The following is a 22,769-nucleotide window of genomic DNA, read 5'->3' on the forward strand; positions in this document are numbered from 1 at the left end:
CCAGCACACTCGTCCTTCATCTTACCTAGGACCTTTTTATTTACCGTGCTGTGTAGGGTATGGGTCTTAGGGTAATCGCTGGTGTCGTATAAATCAAGGTGTTTTTTCATGTCCTCGTACACGTCCTCGGTTCGAATCTCCATCAGCAGGGAATCCGTGTCAGTGTACAGCACTTCACACCTGTCGCCGTACTGTTTCTTGAGCTCGTTGTAGTAAAAGTCGTACATCAGGTGTTTGGATAAATCGAGGATGCTCATCCCCACGTAAACAGGCCGGTTGAATTTTATGTGGCTTTTCTTCATGTGTAGGGCAACCAGGTTGTCTGTGAATATCTTACTACGGTTGAATGCCGGATTGGCTATCAATTTCCTGAGCTTGTCTTCCTCACTAGATCTAACCAGCTTCACGGTCACGCGTTTCCTCAGGTTCTCCATAGTCTTACCAAACACCGAGTTGTTCATGAGCTTGTAGAGATTTTTCTCAAAATCACTGGTGGCTTTTTTTCGTAGGTCTGTGTTCATTCTGATGTAGGGCTCCATCCATGGGCTCTGGTCGAACATGAGCACCCTGTGTATTTTGGTCAGCCTCATACCCAACGACAGGTACAGCTGTAGGTTGCGATAGTGAACGATGTACTTGGTCTTATTCATTAAGTTAGGCACGAGTTTTTCAACGTCTGTCACACGCCCACCTGACAAGTTATGTTGGTACTCAGACATCCAGTCTGTGTTAACCCTCATACGTTCGGGTGCAAGGGGATAGCTGTTGTGCGATGTGTGTAATTCCTTGGGATACTCTAAGTCAACTTCGAGGATATACCCTTTGTTCGAATCTGGTGCAACCCCCATAACATCAACGTGGGGTACCCATTCGAATCCCCCTGTAGGTAGATACTGACTTATGGCCCAGCCGTACAGGTTGTTTGCGTCGAGGTATAGAATGTGATTGGTTGGTTTGTTAGGATCGTAACCTTTCACGTATTGATTATTTGCTTTCGCGTATCGTTTGGATGCCATGGAAATCCCACCTCGCAAGCCTTTCTCAATGAATAGGTGCATGTCGTAATCTGTGAGCAATTCTAAATTAACTCCGGTCTTTTTAAGCAAGGCGTCCCACGACAGACCTGGGCTGGTGTAATACCATGCGGGGTCGAGTTTATACTGCTTTAAACAGGTCCGCCGAAACGTTTCAAACACGTCGGCTAACAGCAGTACATCTGTCCTCAAGTACAGGTCGTGATAATCGCCCAGGTTCTTACAACCCAGTTTATTCCATACGTTAGTCGCGTGCGAGTAATCATCTCGTGAGACGGACGCCTCATTCAGCTTGCTATAAAAGCAGTCAATAGGGGGTAGTCTGGTCTCGGTGAACTTAGCCCAACTATCCATGTACTCATAGGGGTACACACCCTTCCTCATAAGCAGGGGTCTAGTCTCGGCGTCTGTGTATCGATCGGTGATAGGGAAGGTATTGTTGGCCTTGACCAGACTGTCGAGTGACGACAGGAGGAACTGAAAAGAGTCAATGAACCTAAGTCCGTTTAAACTGAAGGAGATGTATCTCTCCATGTTGTTGGGGATGCACGTTATATTACCATCGATTTTCGCGATGGCCTGCATGATCAAGTGTGAGTCGTACCCTCTCAAGTTGTGAAAGACAACGGGGATGTTTATTGTCTTAGGGTTGATTTTAAGCTTGAGGTTGCACGCGCTGTGAGCGGCGCCTCTATACTTACCAGTTATGTGACAGTGATCTCTCACCGAATCACCGTTAAGTGGTGAGTCGCACACGTGACAGTTAGTGCTACTAGCGTGAGCTAGCCTGTCGGCTCGGGTCATACGCATGGGAGCGATTCTATACAATGCATTCCTAATAATTTTTTCTTCCTCCTGCAAACACTTTAGAAACCTTTCAGCCGCGTCAGGGCCCCTATACACTACCGGAGCTTTCGTTTCCCCGTCACAACGGACGACAATGTATCCAAACGAACAGGCTTTATGCTCTTGTGTCTTGTGGGTGAAGCTACCACTGGGGGAATCCCCACCCACAACTAAGGCTTCGAAGTCGGCGTATATGATATAAGGTACAGACATTTGGTTCTTGTGGTTACTGAATTGTAGGATATTATCACCTTCCTTAGGCATGTCGACTCGTATGGCCGTCTGCCCCACACCTTGGCAATCATCCCGGTGGGATTCTAATAAATCAGCTCGACTGAAACCGTGTAGGCATCGTACACAAAAGTGTTTTTCCCCAACGTGTTTCGACTGGTCGTGCAACAACCGGCTGAGATGTTTTATCCACGTGTAGTGATACTTTTCACCTCGCTGGATCATGAATATATTGATAACTTGGCGATCCTTCACCGGGCTGACCCTGTGTACTATTGTTGTGTTACCTTCGTGCCCAAAGACATTTATAGCCAGATTATTCTGTTTTTCTACTTTAGTGATCTGGGATATGGGGGTGGGTTCATCTATACCATCCCAATTAAGCCCATCGTCTTGGGGATAATTAGAAGGCCTGTTTGGATTAGTGTCAGCTGGAAATAAGGCTGACCTGATAGCTAACCTCAGGCAATCGTTTCCTCTATTCTTAACGTTTACTATGGCATGTTTGTTTCTATAGTAGGGAGGCAAGACTAGGTATGACCCGCCTCTGAACGGCACGTAGTTAGCTATGTCTAGATAGACATTATCGATTTTATCTACAGCCCACCCGGACCCCAAGTGTGTGTAGCGTTCTAGGTATTCTCGTATCTGCTGAAAACTTGTATCGATTGATGCGTCAATTGTCTCTGCATGTGTGACGACCTCTTGTTTACCTCGGAAGTAAGGCTGAACATACTCAGTGGCCCCTGTGGGGCCCCCAACTTGCTTATCGAGCGACATTTTCACTGTGATCTGAAACTTGATACTTCCTAGGTTATTTAGTTCCTGGTTGACCTTATCAGCTATCAGAGGCTTGATATCTGTAATGTCTATGTTTCTATCAACGCGCATACGCCAACCTCTCAAATAATTACCTACGGCGTGCTCAGTGCGCACGAACTGTAGGTCAATAGCTCTATTCTGTCGTAATAATTCTACAAGCTGTGGTTTTCTCATACGAGAATACCCGCCTAAACCCAAATCGTGTGCCTCGGCTTTCAGTTGTTTTACAGTGGGTACGGGGGCATGTGATAACAATGCGGTTAACCCGGCTCTCCCCAGGTTTGAATAACCCGTGTATCCAAGCTGTTTTGCTTGAGCTTTTAATTGTTTTACCGTAGGAGGGGCTTCTAAACCTAGTAATCTCAACAATGCTGACTTCCGCATTCGAGAATACCCGATCACACCTCTCTGCTTTGCGACCCGCTTGAGCTCGCTTACAGTAGACATCGTGTTTACACCTAAGAGAACTAATGTCTAATTGGTTCACAGTAACTCTTAAGTGGCTATCTTGAGCAGTCGCCTACGTTCTTTTATGTAGCCTTTTTTATTCTCGTAGATGAGTTGATGTCTGACTACGTTCGCTCCGTGAGCTTTACATAGACAGTAGTGCCCTTTAACCCCGATACCACACACAGAACACGTGTAGTTAGGACTTCCCATATGGAAACAACAGAACCCCTGATTCCTGCATTTCCTACCACAGGCCTCGGTCTTCCCCATAAGTATATATTCGCATCGGTATGGAGCGGGTCTCATGTTTACTTATATAGGTATTTTAGTTTAATTGCTTCGCAACCAACGCAGTAGCTGCTATACCCAACACTATGAAGCCCAGTTCACGATTCATTTGTCCCTTGGATGGTGTGTAGTACTGAGCGAGTGTGGGTTTATTGAGCGGTTCCAATTGTTTACCAGTTAGTAGATAGTATTCTTTCATTGCTTCATCGACATCGTAGAATGTTTTAATGGCATGGTTTTCACGCTTGAGTTGTTCGTTAATAAAATCGATCCTCTGGAGGCGTTTTTTAACGTACTCGTCCTGTGCTCTTTGTAATTTCTCAGTAGCGAGATCGTGTCGCTTCCTTTCTTCCTGTATTTCAGCCGCGTGATCATCTCGTAGTTTCGAGAAGAGGAAATTACTCCCGGAAAATGCCAGGGCATTCACTAACGCCCCACCGACCATCATAGCTATCGTGGCCATCCCTATATTTATTTCATTATATTATCAGGTATTATTCCTTGTTTTACTAGGATGTCTTTTGTGGCCATCGCCATACCAAGGTTCATTATGAGCATACCCATATCCTGCAGGTTGAAATCTAGCTTGATAGTTGGTTGTTTAAGCACCATTTTAGTCAACCGAGCGTACCCTACGGCTAGACTAGCGACCACTGTGGCGTGGTATGCGTCGTTGACGAACGTTTTCCCCTCAGACATTATGTATATATAAAAATATTTTAAATTATAACATGATATGCGGGTCGACGGTGGGGGTACCCCCCACAGTGGGGGTTACCACCTCAGGTACCACCTCACGTCCCTCACGTGTATATAACCACGAGATAGCCAAGGCAGCAGTTACACCTACAGCCAACAACAGTCGGGTTGGGTTGGTCACTTTATGTTGGTTACACCACCGTTTTTTACCGGCAGCTACTCTCTTAGGATTCTTCTGTCTGGTTACTGTTGAAGTGGTCTCCACCGTCACCTCGGGACTCACTGGTTCCGTCACCTCGGGACTCACTGGGGTTTCCTGTGCAGCATCCATCTATACTATTATTATTATTCTTTCTCTCAAATTGACAATGTTTTGCCGTGATAATCGCCGCCGTCACTGGAGCCAACAACATACCATATTTGTGGTACAGCCCGCAGCTGATAGAGCTCACGGCGTGTTCGATAAAAGGGTCTTTATCTAGGTCCTCCCACAGGTAAAGTCGGCGCTCTGGTGGAATGGGAAGGAAATGTGACACAATACCGGTGTATATCTGGGTCATAGCCGATCCTATTGTTTTTGTCATTTCTGCTCCGAGCCGGGACTCGTATCTAGCGTACAGCTTATCGATTTCTTCGGCTGACATTTTGTTAATTTTATCCGGAGTGTAGTCTCCAAAGTAATGTTTGGCTTTGCCGCCAACAGCCAACGCCACCAGTTTCTCTCGCTTGGGGGAATCCCCCACACCCCCAGTGGGGCCTGCGGGCGACAATTGTTCGAGTAATTCCTCACACTCCATCTTATAATATAACAAGTAAGATTTAGTTTTAACTATATAATACCCGATGCAGACAAAACACAGAGAAATGAAGGTTAAGTTGCACACGACAAACACTTCAAATATCATAGCTATGCTTAGCATTTGCTTAGCTTTGCTTAGCTTTGCTTAGCTTTAGCTTAGCTTTGCTTAGCTTTGCTTAGCAAACTATATATGATACTGGTTGGTCGGTCTTTAGCACGAGCTTAGCGTGTTTAGTTTCAGCGAGTTGTTTCTTCACCCGTTCCCGTTCTAATTTACTCATCACATCGTTCTCTCTCAAACACTCCTCGAACGAATCCCTGTCCTTGCAGTGAAATAAGGCCACCCATCGCGTCTGCTCCCTGAGGTCTTTCAACACCGAGTTGAACTTCTGCGTTAGCACCCAGACGCTGTGATTTGCATGCCGGCCGGAGAAGGCCAGGTACGATAGCATGTCTCTCTTTTTTGTTATCTCGCGATTAGCGCTGCAGTCGTCCAGTATAAACAGCGTCGGTTCCCCTTTAAATTTCTCGTGAAGAGCTTTCAACCAGTCCTGCAGGCGTGTTCCAGGGTCGATTTTGTGTACGTCAGGGTCCGTCATTACCCAAGGTCGCGCGTACGTTTTATTCATGCCTAGAGTAGGGCACATGATAACGATGTTATCGAACACATCCTTGTAGTAACCCTCCAACATATCCAACACGAAAACGGTCTTCCCACAGCCAGTCTGCCCGCATATGATAGCGCAGTGTGGGTCAGTGGGTAACCCCAGGGGGGTGTGGGGGTCTCCCCCATCAGTAGATGGCTTGCACGAATCTCCCATTGTCTATATTAAGTTGCGCGTCCATAATTACGTACAGATATAATTTCAACTTACCAGCGGTTTGAGCCTTCTTAGTAATCTGGATGGTTATCCCTTCGCTGCCGTTATCTATACGGCGCCCGCTGCCGTGCAGTTTATCATCATCCGTGGATCGCATGTCCAACCATAGGGCGTACTTGGTGGTCAGGTATTCACCGATCTGCACGGAGCTTAGGTCCAGGTCCTTTGTTATGTAATCCCCCACTGGTAGCTTTTTTATCTCATCCCACTGCTGGTGTGGCCTCATACCATGACTGAACAGCTGGTTGGGCACGCCCTCGATGGTCACTTCCACCTTTTCAATCTCGGGGTTGAAAAACTTCTCGCTGTCCCTCTGGAATGGCTCGTAATCCTCCACGGGGACGACCAGTATACCTTTCATCGATCTCGCCGGCACGTTCAGGTTGATATTCCACACAGTGTCGCTCTTATCTCGCACGACTGATCTATGTCTCAGTACGCGATCGTATAGGATAGCCATCTTCCCAGAGTACTGGCTTCGAACCTGCCTGGCCAGCTCCGGGCTAGTGACCATGTCGAACTCCAGAGAGATGTTGTCTATGGCATAACTGGCCTCATCACCGTTCGGCGTACGCACTACTTTGCTATAGTCGTTAAACGTGAGCTCGTATTCGAGCCTATCACCCAGCGCGGCCTGGTAAAACGGCGCGTGTCCCGTGAGCAACTCGAAGTCGAGCGGCACGCAGAATCGATTCCCGTATGCTAGAGCGATGGCCTTTTCACCGTCCGATAGCTTGTCTTGCTGGTCTTGCGTGAAGACGTATCCTATGCGCGCCCGGGTTGATTTGCTGATACCCTGGTACACATCATTGACTCGTTCTCCATCGCTTTTCCAGAGATCCTTGTAGCAGTGAAACACGTCGCTGTCGTCGATGCTCAGCACCTCGTTACCGCTGATCTTGACGGTCGTTTTCTTGATGATAGCTCGACCCACGTTCCGCACTAGCTCGCGTTTGTCGTTGTCGGAGGTCAACGTGATATTGAACGCCAGTCGAACAGTGCCTGGTACAATGAGGTCATTCTCACCAAGGTTTGGAAATCTAACCAGCAGAGTTTGGTTCTGGTCTATCTTGCTGGGATTGTTGGTGATGGTCACCGACTGTCGCACGGCTCTGGCGCCTAATGGCTCTCTCAATCTTCTGAAAGGATCTAATTTTCTACCGTACATTGTTATATAAATGAAATATATTTTTAATACTAATGGATGAAGACATACCTATGGATGAGATGCCGGGCGCTAGTGCCCAGGCATATGATGAGCAGGAGACCTCATTTACTAGTTCACCATTGAACCAAGAACTCTTGGAAACAACGGTAAATGATTATTTCGAAAGTTTAAGAAGAGATAAAAACTACGTTGAACCACAGGGTCGATACCATAAGGATTTTTTTATTGATACAAAGGGTGTTCTACGCCTTAAGTCTGACCCAGGGGTTGACCTCTTTAACAAGAGCAATAAAAAACCACTGGCCTTGTCAACTCTAGCCAGCCGCTATGGTGTTGAATTTATCCGTGAAAATCTAAACATGCGTAATTACGGTGGTGCAATACCTAAGGCCGTTGAAAAAGATCTGCAAGCTACCAGATCCCACCTCACCACTAGAGATGAAATGACACCACAGCGTGCTACAGAAGCCTCAGACAGCATAGAAAAACTGTTGAGCACCTACTGGGACAAACCGTTACCGGGGTTTGACTTTCCGGTAAGGGAACTGTACGGCTTAGACGAAGCCGTGAAACGCGTGCGTGGAGAACTCGTGAACAACATGGGGAAACTGAACGAAATCGACGAGCACATCGCTAGGGAAAAAACCAAACTCAACGAAACTGAAAACGATGATATGAAGCGCCGTATCAATGAACGACTACGCGATTTAGAAGACGAGAGACGTACACGATTGGAAGCCGCTTCCTCGAATCGTGAACAGCTTCGATCCCAGATCAGTCGTATTCGGGAAACAATCGATAGAATACTGAATGAGGATACAACTTTAGCCAACAGGATTCGGATATTGTTCCGGGAGCAAGGGATCACCATCGCCAGCATTCTGACTGCATTGGGTTTCATTATATCAACCCTGGTGGTGTCACTGACGGGGGGAACCCCTGTGGGGGTAACTCCCCCCACACCCCCAGGCGGTGGTGGGGGTGTTAAAGACTGGATAAAAAAACTCGGGGAAGGCCTAGCTAAACTGGCTGGTAAAGCCGCCGAAGCCCTTCCCGGCATCCTGGGTAGCATCGTCTCGTGGTTGTTGAGCGCTCTGTCTAAAACTGCCATGTGGCTCAGTCAAAGCCTGTGGGCAGCCATCGTCGCCGTGGCGGGTCTGGTGTACGTAGCGGCTAAGAAATCTTTAACCAAATAAGTCCCAAAGCTACCCCACCAACCACCAGGGCCGTTTTACTATCAATATGCTGCTGAGCCTGAATATGAGAGTGTGTGGGGGGCACATGAACTTTAGGCTCCGGGGGCGACGCAACTATACCCTTTTCACGTGGTGGGATGTGTGGGATATAGGTGGTGTTAATATCGGGGTTGATACCCAACTTTTGATCCTTCGTGGCTATGACTATTTCGTTGTTATAACCCACCACTTTTTTTACTCTCATTTGCATATCACTCGGAGCCATGTACAACCCCACGCCGAACACGTAGTCGACTTTCGACCTGGCGTATTCTAACACGTTTTGGTAACGTTCGATAGCCCGCGGGAGATCAACTGGAGAATTGATAGCATCCTCAACGTTGGAAACGAATTGTGTCTGAGCGTCGTAAGCAGTTCCCTTACCGAGGATGTTGGAACGCGTCATCGACTGCGCACCCAACAGCGCCCACACGTACGTTCGAATCGAGTCGTTCAACCTGACTACCCCTGCACGAGTGAATCCTTTCGACGTGTCCAGCATGAACATTTTCCACCCGTCTGTGGTTGACTGCTCCACTTTCTGGATTGTGAAACCAACACCACCTTTTTTAAAGTCCATACGATCATCCCTCCATTCATTACTCGACAAAGCAAAGTCCTGCCTAAGTATACCTAGTGTCAGTAAATCATCACTGGCATCTTTCACTGGTTTTGGTCCAGATTTGTTAGGTTTAGGAACAAGATCAGCTAATGCATGGGAAAAACGTTCCGTACTAAACATTTTTCGTTGCATAAATTTTATTAGTATATGTTTGTCAAATGCCTTTGGCGAGAGCCCATGAGCGTAAGGAATACCCAACCCGTGGTTCAGCCCCGGCAAACGCCAATCCGTCTTCGGGTCTATTTCGAATTCGTTGCAAATACGTTCGTAGACCCGTCTATCGTACGGGTTGTTTGTTGCGTCCCACGCTTTGTCCTGTGGGAGGGGGGCGCTGATCTCTTTAAGGATACGTCTGACCTGGTAGTACACGTGGAACTTGAACACAGACTGACTCAGCGGCCCACGCCGAGTGTCGGTCAATGTCACACCACACCCCGTTGTAGCGCACCACACGGCAAAGTTGAATTGGTTCTGCCAGAACTGCATAGGGTTGTTGAACCAAGCGTGGACTGCCTCAATGTTAGTCACCGAAAGCTTATACTTATCAGGCATATCTATAAACTTGGCATTGAAATACAACCCAGGAGCAACCACGATCTTCATGGTGGAGAAATCTACGTCCAGTTTAGGGTACAACACACCAGGGGAATACATTTTAAAACTATTATATAATAAATATATATGTAATATGTACATAACACTTCCAGGAATAACGAGCGGTGAGGCCGTTCAGCTGACGCACGCGATCGATAACACGTCAGGTCAACTCGAAGTCGCACTCTGCGATATCACCTACCTACCGCAATGGACTAACATTAATATCAGCAACAATAAGCTGTTCGTCAGTGGAACTCGCAGCCAGATAACTGACGGCTACTACAGCGTGTGCTCTCTAAACGACGAGGTCTTCAAACCCCTGGGAGCCGAACTCAAGATGAACGACTCAAACGGTACAGTGGTGTTAATCAACAATGGAATAAACCCTTTGAGGCTCGGCCGACCATTAGCAAGGATGCTCGGTATGTCTCCTGACGAGATAAAACCAACAACAACCGTCACAGGCACGAAGTTACCCGACCTAGTACCGTACCGAGAGCTATACATTCATCTCGGTCAGGTGAGCACAACGTATAACATTCAAGGAGGTCACCCTTCCACTATATTGAGAGCAGTGCCGGTGAAAACTGAGAAATTCAACGACGGTAGAACCGAGTCATTTTCACCACGGCAGTATAAGAGATTAACCCAGGGCAACATACCTGAGCTGACAATATCGGTGTTAGATATAAATCATAATCCTGTAAATATAGGATACCTCAGCTTAACGCTTCACGTAACATGACCAGCGCACAAGGGCCCGGAGTGAAAAAATGCGTCAATATCGGGATCTCCGACCTCGGAGACACACGCGGTTTCGACGCTCCCGGAGTAGATGGTAAATCGTATGCCTTGCAACTGAAAAACAACATTTACAAACGCGTTGAAATCCCCTCCGGTGGAACCCTAAGTGATATGATAGATACCACAAGAGCAACAGTAAACACTAAGTACTCCCTTGTCAACATCGGTGATAATAATTGGGTAATATACCCATCGTTCGGTGGTAAACTGTTCGACTTAGACGATGTTGAGAGCACTACCGTCGTCAAAAACAAACCATATATGCTCGTCTTCACCGAAGATGACAAGTGGGTGTTGTTACCCGATAACAAATGGTTTCTCAATATTAAACTCGTCTCCCCTTACGTGTTCACGGATAACAAAGACAACCACCTAAACAAAGTCGTGAACAATGGAACCCTGCTCGTGGCTTACGTCCCAACTCAGAGACGTAGCATAGTCGTCAGCCCAGTCAACACTATAGCAGCCCACATGCTATCGAGTAAACCGGCCATGCAAAACGTGAAATTGCAGTTGGTGTCTGAATTCGAAGGCGTGGTCAAGATACTAGAGGATCTACCAGCAAACTCAACATTGTTCATCAAAGTCTACCTGGGGGAACCATCGGGGAATGATGTCGAGATCGTGAAGGGGATCAAACTCGGGTGGGTGAAACGACACCAGTTTCAAGTTTGCAACGTTTACGTGCGGGTGGGTGTCGACTCCAAGACCAGTCTGCAGGGGGTCAACGTGATCGTGGAAAACAAGATATCATTAATCAATATATTCCTGCCTGACAACATACACTTCATGGGTATTAAGTTAACCCCTGAATTATTATCAGAAAACCAGTTGGAAATTATATCGTAATAGTATAATAATGACCAGTCATCACCCCAACACTACGCTTAACGACCTGGGAGATACGGAGGGATTCGATCAGCCTGGTGAGGAAGATGAATTATACATCCTGCACTTCAAAGACAACGTGTACAGACGGGTGCCGTTACCAGATTTTAAAAAACCTAAATGGCTGATCAACTTAACACCCACCTCACCTTATATCACAATAGACGCAGATACGGGACGTATTTCTAAGATTAGGAATAACGGTATCTGGGTCGGGGATTTCATTCCGGAGTGGGGATTAATAAGAAGTAGCAAAAATTGGTTATCGGCTTTCTTCGAAAATAAATTAACATTTAGTAATCCTGAAATAATATTCCCCCCTTTCACACTCATCATAGAAGTCTTCTTTGATTATTCAGACAATGGAGACCCCCCAATAGTACACCAAATTTTACCCGGGGTGTCAATACACTGGTTTAGCAGGCACAAAGGCGAATATTGTCGCATTGTTATACAACAGGATACCACGGGTCCTATAAACCACTTTACAAGCCTCCTGGGGGTTTCTATTACAACAGGAAATTCTATTAGCCTCTCACCTATTACCCTGACTAATAGTCTAGAACTTATAGACTTCAAATACATTGATAGATTTTTAACTGAACCCCAATTAAAATATCTTTCAAAATATATATTATAGGATGGGTCTGTACCCAGTCGTAGAGGAAGTAGCGAAGACGTTGGAAACCGTAGATGGGTTCCGCTTGAGGCAGTTATGTGATGTAAAACGTCAACTAGAACAAGACCGTGACACGCGGAAAGCACTATGTAAAAAGTACAATAGAGCTTTCAATATCGTGGATGGGGCTGACACTACCCTTATGGCAACCAGCATGGGACTAGGGGCGGCAGGCGTTGGGTTGTTAACCACCATCGTGGCTGCACCTATAGTGCTAGGTATTGAAATAACGGCTGGGGTGACAGGGTTGGTAGGGTTGGCTCTTAAGTTAGTATCACGCAGACTTAATCGTAAGGCATTGAAACACGACGAGATCAGGGTTCTGGCCGAAGCAAAGCTGAACACAGTGAGTGAGCGAATTTCCACGGCACTCTCTGACAGTAAGATCTCAGAAGAGGAGTTTCGTTCAATCCTATCTGAACTCACAAAATATAACGGAATGAAACAAGATATTCGGTCCAAGTCTCGTAAGTCTGCTATCAGCGAGGATGAGAAAAAAAAGTACATAGAACAGGGAATACAAAAAGCCCAGCAAGCCTTTATTATGAACACCAAAGAGATCGTAGGCGGTTCACGTTAAACTGTTTCATCGATATAAACATAACATAGGGGGCGATAGCCGTAAGCGAGCCACCGATCCTATATGGTCAGTCAAAACTTACAACATAGATAAAGTGGATATGAAATCCGACGAACCTAACTTGTACTACTTGAGGGATGGGCCGGGTAGGGGTTTTGTAAGAGAAGAATTATTGATCGTACCGTACGGCACAGTATTACCTCCTACCAAGGCACAGTAATTACCGCCAACTTTTTTGTAGTAGGGGTAATAGTAGCAAGAGCTAAGGGGCCCAACCAAAGCCTTATTTAGTAAATAAGGCTTTGTAGAGACATTTCTTGAAAGTGTTTTAAAACTATCATTCCCTATACTACTTTGGCTATATAGTGTTACAATATGCACATATATCTAGAAATACTACATCAGTAAAACAATTTCTTGCTACATCTACTCAATCAATAAATACAAAAGTAATAATGATAATAAAAACTTACGCCAGCCAGCGTGAGATGCAATCCCATACAAAAGTTGAACCCATACAGGTGAACACAGTGGTGATTCTGGCTGACTGTGCAGATTACTACCCTTCCTCACTATTTATATTGACCTCCCATACCCAAGCTACTCAACACCTCTCTATTGTTTACAAATTAACACCCCAGCTCTCTGGCCATACCTGGTCACGCTTCCCTGAACATAACCCTGTTCCCATAGTATTACCGAACATAATCTAACAACAACTCCCAACAATATATAACACACTCTAACAATACCATACTACATCTATTTACAGTACCATAAACTAATTATATAAACGAAATCATCTGTGATCTTGACATCACTCCCCTCTTCAAGTAATTGTACACAAGTACAATTATATATTACACTCAAGATCACATTTAAGTTTGTTTTAATGCATAAATATCATAAAACACAATTGTCTAAATGTACAATAGCACAGTAATACATAAGAAATAACTGCTGACAAATAATCTGGATATGCAGAGAGTACATTATTTACACACTACCATACACATAGTATGACTAGGGTGAACACCGGCTCAAGAGATCAGCCCCAACATTCTCACTTCCTTTGATTGCACGAATTAGAAATCTGTAGGGTTGCAAAGTCAGGGCCCACCTCATCACTCGTCCATTGGTCATTTTTGCCTTGGTCATCCATATTAAGGGCTGATGGTCAGTCTCCAAAATAAATTCTCTCCCATACAGATATCTTTCTAACTTCTGTATTGCCCACACAATAGCCAAACACTCTTTTTCTATTGTAGAATACGCTCTCTCACGATCTACTAACTTCCGACTCACAAACAATATTGGAAATCGCTCACCTTCCTGTTCTTGTAGCAGTACAGCTCCGATTCCAACGTCAGAAGCGTCTGTTCTTACCAAGAATGGTTTCTTCAAGTCGGGTAGTTTCAAGATAGGAAAACTTGACATATGGGTTCTTAACGTAGTGAAAGCTAATTCCTGGCTTTCTGTCCATATTACCTTGTTTGGCTTTCCTTTCTTTGTGAGATCAGTTAGCGGAACTGCTATGGCTGCATAGTTTGGGATAAATTTCCGGTAGTACCCGGTCAGTCCCAACAACGCTCTCACTTGTTTCTTGGTTTGAGGTCGCTCCACATTTAGGATCTTTTCTACATTCTTACCTTCTGGTCGAATTAGACCACTACCCACCTTGTGCCCTAAAAAGTCCAGATGTTTATATCCCACTTTTACCTTTGAAGGTCGAGCTGTAAGATGGAATTGTCTTAACTTCGTAAATATTGCTCTCAGACTTACCATGTGGTGTGACCAGTTCTCACTTCCTTCTATGATGTCGTCTATGAAGTTGTCTGTATTTGGTATGTTGTGCAATACTTGTCTCATCAGTCGGGAAAATACTGCAGGTGCATTAACTACTCCAAATGGCATCACCTTCCATTGGTATAATCCATCAGGAGTTATAAATGCTGTCAGTTCTTTGCTACTCTCTTCCATTGGAATCTGCCAATATGCTTTGCTTACATCAATTTTGGTAAGATATTTACAGTTCCGTAACCGTGCAAAGATGGAATCAGCTAATGGAATTGGTTCGGCATCAAATACGGTCACCTGATTCAGTTTGCGAAAATCGGTACAAAATCTGTAAGTCGAGTCAGGCTTCTTCACAAGTACAATGGGGGATGCATATGGTGACTGAGAAGGTTCTATCACCCCCATGTCTAACATTAGCTGTATCTCCTTAGCTACAACATCTCTCATATGATGAGGAAGTGGATAGGGCTTGGATCGTATAGGCTCATTACATGTCAGCTTGATCTTATATTCCATACAATCTACCTTCCCTGGTAAATCACTCAGTACATCTTTGAATTCACTTATGAGCTCCTTCACCTCATTTTGTTGCTCCTCTGTCAAATCTTCAGAAATGTCTACATCCTGATACGTTTCCTTAGAAACTAAAGAAGGTGAAGCTATGTCTAACATACTCACCTCTTCAGCCTTGACATCCACCAGACAAGCACTGACATGCACAAGTTGAGCTATGCTGACGTCACATACAGCTGTGTCCTTGACCTCCTCTCTCTCAATGTACCTTTTCAGTAGATTGGCATGATAGGTTTTAATCTTGTTACCAACCTGTATTCTGTAATTGCCAATGCCAAAGGTATCCAGTATTTCATATGGCCCTTTCCACTGCAGCAACAGTTTGTTTGAATCAGTGGGCAACAGAATTAATACTTTATCACCAACCTTCATTTTTCTTGGCTTGGACTTCACATCAAAGAACTTTTTGTATTTACATGCTTTCTTTTGAAGTTCTTGCTGTGCTACGTGAATAGTCTCCTCAAGACGGTTTTGAAGATCTAGCACATACTCATATGTGGTTCTTACCTCTGGATTTGGTATATCTCTTGTCCAGATTTCCCTCAGAATCTGTACTGGTCCTCTCACAGTGCGTCCATATAAGAGTTCAAATGGGGCAAAACCCAAACTCTCTTGAGGTACCTCTCGGTAAGCAAATAACAAAGCAGGTACATACCTGTCCCAGTCATTTGGTCGTTCTGCACACATCCGTTTCAGCATCGTCTTCAGGGTTCCATTGAACTTCTCTACTAGGCCATTGCACATTGGATGATAAGGGGAAGTAGTAAGCTGATGTATGGACAATAGTCTACTTACCTCCTTCATCACGCCTGACGTGAACTGGGCTCCCATGTCTGTTAATATCTCCTTGGGGATACCAACCCTACTGAATATCTCGAACAGAGCTTCGGCAACATATTCCGTCTCTACTCTGGGTAAAGCTACTGCTTCTGGGTATCGTGTTGCATAATCAACCACCGTCAGTATATACCTATTACCCTTGTCTGTGACAGGATACAATGGACCAATCAAATCAACAGCTACCCTCTCAAATGGCACTTCAATTAATGGCATTTGTCCCAGTGGTATTTTCCTTACCTTTCCCTTCGGCATGGTACGTTGACAAATATCACAAGACTGAACATGTCTTCTGACATCACCAATTACTCCTGGCCAATAAAACTGTGAGATTACCCTATCTAGAGTCTTCTTGATTCCAAGATGTCCACCCATCAGTGCTTCATGACATACCTTCATTACCTGTGTGCGCAATCCAACCGGTACTACTGCCTGTACAACTTGTTTACCATTGTCCATTTTATTGGAAGTATGCTTCCTATACAGCATATCATTCTCCACAAAGTAAGAGGAAGTACTATGTCGGGTCTCCCTAATCTTACCTTCTTCCACTAATTTTCTTATTTTGTTCAGACTTGAATCCTGATGTTGTAGGGATACGAACTCACCTCGACTCAGTGTCAACCCAACAGGTTCCAATGTCTTCAAGGGTTCCATGCCTACTTGGCGTACTCTTCTCTGGCTCCTTGTCTCTACAGCACCTACTGTTTTAATGTCCTGCTTATCCCACATCAAGTCTGGATCTCCTGGCTCTCTAACTCCGGGAATATTGCCTAATATTAAGTCACAGATTGGTGTGTCCATACATGCTGCTCTCACCATACCCGTGTAAAAGGGCGTATTTACAGTAATCCATGCTACCGGAAGTGTCAAGATCCTGCTATCTGCTAATTTACAAGATTGTGTTTCTGAAGTCAAACATGCATCTTTTACCATTGACCTCCTCACTATTACACCGTTACATCCCGTGTCTCTAAGCACATCTACTGGAGTGTCGTTTACCTTTCCCTGATAAAATGGCATGCGGTGATCTTTGGTAAGCACACTCCCTGAGGCTACATCTGCTTTAGTAACCTCCTCTGAAGTTGCTGCATCACCATCTAGAACTTCATGTATGCAGGGCTCTACTTTTGTGTTATCTGGATGTATTAGAGACATGTTTGTGTTGTCTTCACTCACCTGGATACTTGCCACTTTAAACTTGGGTTTCTTGCACTGTGCTGCCAAATGCCCAGTTTGATTGCAGTTGTAACATGTCCTTTCCTTAATAGGAACAAATTGTTTGGAACAAGTACCATGTTTACCTGATGCGCTACCCTCGACTATTTTCCCTTTGGAAACCTGCTTGTCAGTTTGACCTGGAATAACTGGTCTATTGTATCTTCCATGACTCGTACCTCTAGCTTCTATAAATTGCTCTGCTAGTCTAGCCATTTCCATCGCGTCTTTTGGCTTTCTCTCTCTCAAGAATATACCCAGATCCCTTCCAGTCACATTCAAAATCTGTTCACGCAGCAGCAAATCTCTCACACCTTCGAACGTCTTTTGTGTACCACTTAGTTCAATCCATCTGTTGAAATAGTTCTCAATTCTAACTACAAATTGTGTGAAAATCTCACCTGTTTCAGTTTTAGCAGTCCTAAATTTCTGATGGAATCCATCCTCAGTCATTTCATAGCGTTTAAGTAATGCAGTTTTAACTGCATTGTAATTTTCAGCCTCAAAGGCATTTAACCGGGAGTATACTTCTAAAGCCTTACCTTTCAGCAGAGTACACAGGTAAGCTGCCCAATGGGACGGGTCCCAGCCTTGCGCTGTAGCTACACGTTCAAACCTTTGCAGATATGCATCAATATTGTCATTGTGGTCGTCAAATGGAGGCATTTTAGGCATCTTGGGAATGGCTGCCGATCTATTCTCTCCTACCTGCCCTTCTTGATTTCCTGCCGCACTCTTTTCTAACTTGGCTAGTTCTATTCTTTCATTTGACTGTATTTTACACTTTTCTTTCTCCAATTCTAATCGTTCTCTCTCTCGTTCCCATTCTAACCTTTCTTTCTCCTTTCTTTCCTCCAGTTCTAACTTTTTAATCTCCCGCTCCCTAGCTCTTTCCTCCCGTTCGAGCCTGTCCTTTTCTTTCTCATTCTCCAACTCCATTTGCTCTTTCACAAACACTCTCAAATCATCTTTCTCATACCCTAAACTCTGACCCAGTTTGATAAGTTTGTCAATGTCCATAATTGTCTGTATGAGGGCAAAGCAGGGTACACAAAAAGTCAAACTGTCTGGAATAAATAGGGATCCTACCAAGAATAAAACCGGAGGTGATTTCCCATATATCCCAATGTTCAAAATGTTCACGACGAACCAATGGCCTTAACTGACCAATAACCACAATACACCCTCCACCCTTGAATTCCAAATCATACACTCAAGGACGCAGAAGTGGTGCCGTATGTTCTAACCCTTCTTTATGGACACAAAGATTCTGCAGCGATATACAATCAACAACGCTACATCAAATGCGCTACAGAACACAACTAGGGTTCCCTTTGATAGTGACAAATAATCTAATTATCCCACCGCTGCCACCAAAATGTCACATACCAAAGTAACCACAACAGAAGAATAGTTTGTTTTGCAAAACTTTATTCCTCCCCTTAAGATATAAGTAACCCCAATACCTATACTAAACTAATTCTACAGGTGCAAATACAACTAACTAATCTAATTACCTAACCTAGCTACATATACAGTTCTGTCTACCACTTAAATTGCTAAAGTTCTAATAATACTACTACTACTACTAACTACACTAAAATCCTAATACCCTCACTAATATAGATAATGATTACATATAATCCCAATCAGAAACTAAACAATTGAACTAAATAACAATAAAGGAATTTGCCACTCAGAGAGAACACTTTCTCTTTACAATGTAATCAGAATGTCAGTGCACTTTGGTTCCACTTGGTGACGTCATGGTATTTGTGTGGTATCCCTCACACCCAGGCGATGGTTTCCCTCACGGAGTTTAAGGGGCCTGTGTAATGGTTGATGGCTGTGCCATCCACATCTCACATTACTAGGAGATACATGCTCCTTGTACAACAGGGAAGACTCTTGTCTGTCTCCTTACAGGCGGAGATAATACCCCTCTCCTTACTTTAAGGATAACCGGCCAGTTCCGGGACAGTACAATACAATATAAGTAACTACAGTTACTCAGTAAGACATGTGTCAATGTCTTATACTTTATGCATGTACTTTACTCCGATTTACATATTTGAAAGTGGAACAGGTTTTGTGGAACGATAACATTCAAATTTTGAATGGCTTTGTGGCTATATAGTGTTACAATATGCACATATATCTAGAAATACTACATCAGTAAAACAATTTCTTGCTACATCTACTCAATCAATAAATACAAAAGTAATAATGATAATAAAAACTTACGCCAGCCAGCGTGAGATGCAATCCCATACAAAAGTTGAACCCATACAGGTGAACACAGTGGTGATTCTGGCTGACTGTGCAGATTACTACCCTTCCTCACTATTTATATTGACCTCCCATACCCAAGCTACTCAACACCTCTCTATTGTTTACAAATTAACACCCCAGCTCTCTGGCCATACCTGGTCACGCTTCCCTGAACATAACCCTGTTCCCATAGTATTACCGAACATAATCTAACAACAACTCCCAACAATATATAACACACTCTAACAATACCATACTACATCTATTTACAGTACCATAAACTAATTATATAAACGAAATCATCTGTGATCTTGACAACCAGCGTTCTTCAACATATTGTCGATGGCATAGGAAGGTGGTGGTTTGTGCTGTAACACAAGGTCATACAACACTGTTTTTGTTGCTTTGTCAGGTCTTATGATGTTGTTTCTGTCAAGTCATTCAGTGATCTCTGCTTTACGACAATTGGATGTTGGACTCCGATTGTAGGACTCACGGCAACTGTGGTATGGAGCATTGTCCATGACAACCAAGGACTTTTCCGGAAGGGCTGTGATCAGTTGTTCGTCTACATACTGTGTAAAGACAGCCCCGTTCATTTCCGTATGGTAGTCTCTCCCCTCGGTCGACTTAGACGTAAATACCAAATCACACCCAGGCAGAAATCCTTTGTGTGAGCCAGCATGCAGTCTCGGTCCTCTAAAAGCTGGTAGCCTCCGCTTCGGCTCCTGTCTGTCAGTATGCTGCCATTGGTAAGATGCTGTATGAGAGACATTTACCCATGTTTCGTCTGAATACACCAGTTCGTAACCATCAGCGCGTTTTGTTTTAATTGTTCGCAAGTAATTTATTCTTGATTTTACAATGTCATGCCGTTCACACATGGCAAGTTTTATCCCCTGAACACTTTTATATTTGTAGCCAAATTTCAGCAACCATTTGCAAATAGTATAACGGGAGACTTCAAGCTGGTGGTATGGAGAATTGATTTGTTTCAATCGCCGTACCGACACATGCTCATTTTGACGTGTTAGTTTTCTAATTGTGTTTTTGACAAGCCTTTGATCAAAACTATCCAGTTTTAATTTCCTACCAACTTTTGAGACGGTCCCTGGTATGTCCGTAGACGAGGCATGGATAATTCCACTCACTTTGAGAGATCCAAGGCATGTTGGGTTCGTTTGAAATACTTTTCAGGAGCTATAAATGAATGGCCCCTTTCACTTTCTCGTTTGAAATAATTATAGATTTTTCTAACAATGTCTTTTGCGTCAGCCGACAAATTAGATGTGGACATTTCTCTATGTGTAGATGTGTGTGATGTCCAAAAACATCAGTGTATCACAGCCCCCTCCCCTAACACAGACCAGTACATTAACTACCAACAGATAAAACAAAACGTGCCAAATCCATGTGCCACCCAGATGCACTCAGCACTAAACTGGACCATCTGAAGCAAATTTTCACTTCCCTCAACAGATACCCTGCCTACTTAGTTTTCAAAACCATCCACAAGACCCTCTACAACTCCGATCCAAAAACCTGAACCATCACCAATCAGAATCACTGTATCAAGGGTCACTCCTCAGATTTAAGCCCCATCAAGAGTAAGGCAAACATAGATGCCAGCTTCTCCAACGACATGACAATGGAAGAGGCCCTAGCATCGCTAACCTCAATCATAGAGGATGTATCAGCCAGATCCCCTGAAACTCCTGAACCACAAATATATCACAAAAACAGAGCCCTTAACACTAGACTCAAAGAACACCCGTGCTCCGTCAACAAACTAGAGCTGAAATCAGCTATCTCTGACCACATCCTCAAGAACCAAGACCATAACTCCTGTCTACGAACAAAAAGAACTGGCAACAACGAAAACTGCAAGAAGTCACTGGCATCAGGCAACACCAGCCAGCCATGAACCGCAACAAGGGAACCCATCCGCTCAAAGCCTGGGAGTTATTGCTTTGATCTTTGTTTGATTGTGGTATGTACCAGGGCCAGGAGCATTAGACATTGGCATGTGCAAAGTACAAAGTTCTGCAAATTCTACGTTGTGGCATTTTCAAAATGACCGCCAATTTCAAGATGGCCGCCAAAATCATTAAAATGATTATACACACAGACATTTTGTCAGTAATCAAGGCCATGTGATATATCAAATGAAAGTTCATCTCACAAGGAATCTAAATATATTGATATCATGCATTTTGGCATTTTCAAAATGGCCGTCAGTTTCGAGATGGCCACCAAAATCATTAAAATGATTATACACACGCATATGTTGTCAATAAATATGCCATGTGAAATATCAAATGAAAGTTCATCTCACAAGGAATCTACAAATTACTTATAACACCACACATACATAAGACAATAAAGAATGGCATGATAACAACAATGTTATGAAGCGACCTTTGCTTTTCTTGTTGCTAAGAAAAGGCTTTGGTGAAGTTGTTGCCTTCATGTCTGGCTCAAAAATGATTTGAGACGATATGTTCAGCAGATCATATCCATCAAACTCCACTAAACTGAACCATAATGTTGAAGCACAAAGGACACATAGCTGTCACGTACTAGTATCTGGCAAACGGTGTAGCAGCTGACTACCGCCAATGACATAATGCACTCTCTTTGGATGGTCATTGTCGTCTTTGACTTGTGATCTCAGTTGATTAGCAAACATCTGACCTGTCACTGCTGAAGGTGCCTTCTTTCCTATAGAAACTGCGTTGTCTGCGTTTACCAACTGGCCAACTACAACACCACCTCTTGCTATGCAGATGAGCGACCCATGCTCGTCATAGGAGAAAGGAGAATGGTCTTTAAGCCAATGGAAGGATGTGTTATAGTCCTTGTTGTCTCTCACGATGTTACATAAATGGAGGTCAACATGTTGCTCAGATATTTGGCTGTGCACCCCTATGAATCTCTCTAAAGCATCACATACTGGTATGCAATGAAGCATTGCATGGACCCATTTGGCAACAGTGCTGTCAGTTATACCACGACCACGAGCCATTCCACCAGAGATCTTCAGCAGTCGCATCAGATCTTGCTCGATCACTTGGTCAGTGAAGTTGCCACTCCAGAATTTGTCAGTTCTACTAATGGTGAAGTACCCCTTTTCTGTTTAGGCATTGAACTGATCTGGCGATATTATGCCCTTCAGGTTTTTTATTTCTTCAAGATACAGACGCTCAGATCTGGCATAGGCAAGATGACCAGCGGCATGGAACAAGGGAATCATCTTTGCTCCACGCAAATGAACTGCTGGATCAATGACATTTGTTCTGCATATTCCGATATCAACCAATTCTCTGCTTTCATACCTGTGGTTAATGTAAGTGGATATGGCCAACAATATTTGTGACACAAACGAACTTGTGAACTCCTGAAGTGAATTCTGACAGTCATCATTTTCACGAATATACATGCAGAGTTTCT

The sequence above is a fragment of the Haliotis asinina genome, chromosome 7 (assembly GCF_037392515.1).
Source record: "Haliotis asinina isolate JCU_RB_2024 chromosome 7, JCU_Hal_asi_v2, whole genome shotgun sequence".
In the NCBI taxonomy this organism is placed as follows: domain Eukaryota; kingdom Metazoa; phylum Mollusca; class Gastropoda; order Lepetellida; family Haliotidae; genus Haliotis; species Haliotis asinina.